The sequence below is a fragment of the Carlito syrichta genome, unplaced genomic scaffold (genome assembly GCF_000164805.1).
Source record: "Carlito syrichta isolate Samal-C Ts95f unplaced genomic scaffold, Tarsius_syrichta-2.0.1 Scaffold309173, whole genome shotgun sequence".
Taxonomy (NCBI): Eukaryota; Metazoa; Chordata; class Mammalia; order Primates; family Tarsiidae; genus Carlito; species Carlito syrichta.
The window spans coordinates 328,940-331,211 of record NW_007253269.1 but is presented as its reverse complement, the minus strand read 5'-3'; the positions used below and the strand labels follow the sequence as shown (position 1 = coordinate 331,211).

At 46.7% G+C, this 2,272-nt stretch overlaps 1 pseudogene across 1 annotated transcript in view; it reads left to right on the top strand.

Annotated features, from left to right (window-relative positions):
- The window catches only part of LOC103269283, a 10,126-nt pseudogene extending 8,082 nt beyond the window's left edge, over positions 1 to 2,044 (top strand). The window contains exon 2 of the transcript XR_504872.2: positions 1,444 to 2,044. The product of XR_504872.2 is annotated as a 60S ribosomal protein L12 pseudogene (transcript). The remainder of the gene's footprint in view (positions 1 to 1,443) is intronic.
- Positions 2,045 to 2,272: the final 228 nt, after the last annotated feature.

Genomic DNA, 2,272 nt, shown 5'->3' with positions numbered 1-2,272 from the left:
GGGCGTAGAGCTCCTCTTCAATGTGACCATCGATGTGAGCGTGAAAAGTGGATCGGTGCTACTTGTTGTCCTGGAAGAAGCACAGCATAAAAACCCCATGTTCAAGTGAGTGCCACAAATGGCATTCCTCCCTCTCTGTTGGCTTCACTCAAATTCCCACTCCAACTCAAAAAAAAAAAAAAAAAAGAATTACAGCTGTTGATTAATTTATAGTAGCCTGTCATATCCAATGCCCTGCCCCTTATACAACTCTGAATTCAAATGATGGGTGTGATTTTTCTTACATAATTTTTGTTTTTAAAGTCAGAGTCTCACTCTGTCACCTGGAGTACAATGTCATGCTGCTCATGGCCACTGCAGCCTCGACCTGCTGGGCTCAGGCGATCCTTCCACCTCAGCCTTCCAAATAGCTGAAGTCACAGGCATGTGCCACCGCGCCTGGCTAACTTTTTGGTTTATTGTAGAGACGAAGTCTTGCCATGTTGCTCAGGCGATCCTCTCGCCTCCACCTCCCAAAGTGCTGGGATTACAGGCGTGAGCCACCGCACTCGGTTTACAAACATCATTTTTTTTTTTTAGTTGGAGTCTCACTCTGTCGCCCAGGCTGGAGTGTGGTGGCGTTCTCATAGCCACTGAAGACTCGACCTTCTGGGCTCAGGTGATCCTTCCAGCTCAGCTTTCCAAGTAGTTGAAACTACAAGCACACACCACCATGCCCAACTAATTTTTTGATAGCACTTTGGGAGGCCGAGGTGAGAGGATTGCCTTGGCCCATGGGCTTGAGACCAGCCTGAGCAACTTGGACAGACTTCATCTCTACAATAAATAAAATCCCAGCACTTTGGGAGGCCGAGGCGAGAGGATTGCCTGAGTCTGCAGGTTCGAGACCCGCCCGGGCAACTTGGCGAGACCTCATCTCTACAATAAATCAAAAAATATTAGCCCAGGGTGGTAGCATGCACCTGTAGTTCCAGCTACTTGGAAGGTTGAGGCAGAAGGATCACTGGAGCCCAGCAGGTCAAGGCTGCGTGACTGGGAGCGTGCCACTGCACTCCAGTCTGGGGGACAGAGTGAGACTTCAACTAAAAAAAAAAAGTAATTTGTGTTACTCTACTCTTTCCAAACCTGCTTTTCAAATAAGTCTTTTCCCACACTTATTTCATAATAGATTTACATAATTGCTAACTGAATTACATACTTAAAATAGATATGATTCACAGAAGCAGATCTGGGAAAAAATAGAATTGATTCTTGTTGAACACACTAGGTAATTGATTTTTTACTGTAACCCCCAGAGAGGAATCCATTTTACACTGATCCAGTACATGTCTCCATAGAACAGATATCATGACTCTTACCAAATATTCTGCACCTTGACATTTTCTATCCTACTTCTTAAAAATAAAAACAAGCCTTTCGGTTTTTGGTTCGGCGGAGGCTCAGGTGCAACTTCCTTTGGTCGTCCCGAATCCGGGTTCATCCGACACCAGCCGCCTCCACGATGCCGCCCCAGTTCGACCCCAACGAGATCAAAGTCGTGTACCTGAGGTGCACCGGGGGCGAGGTCAGCGCCACGTCTGCGCTGGCCCCCAAGATTGGCCCCCTGGGTCTGTCTCCAAAACAGGTTGGTGATGACATCGCCAAGGCAACCGGTGACTGGAAAGGTTTTAGGATTACAGTGAAACTGACCATTCAGAACAGACAGGCCCAGATTGAGGTGGTACCTTCTGCCTCTGCCCTGATCATCAAAGCCCTCAAGGAACCACCGAGAGACAGAAAGAAACAGAAGAACATTAAACACAGTGGGAACATCACTTTTGATGAGATTGTCAACATTGCCCGACAAATGCGACACCGGTCTCTAGCTAGAGAACTCTCTGGAACCATTAAAGAGATCCTGAGGACTGCTCAGTCTGTGGGCTGCAATGTTGATGGCCGCCACCCCCATGACATCATAGATGACATCAATAGTGGCGCGGTGGAATGCCCCGCTAGTTAAGAAGCAAAAAGGAAATACATTTCAATAAAAGGCCATTGGACAACTAAAAAAAAAAACAAAAAAAAACCCCCCAAAAAACAAAATGCAGTTCACAATTCACTAGTTGATTTTTCAGTCCAGGACATGGCTAGCAGCACGAGCACCCTGCTTGGAGACGAGCGGCCTGGGATGTCAGTGGTGTGATCCCTAATCTGAAAAGCTCCAAAATCTAAAAATTTTAGAGCACTGACATCATGCCACAAGTGGAAAATTCCACATCTGATCTCATATGAC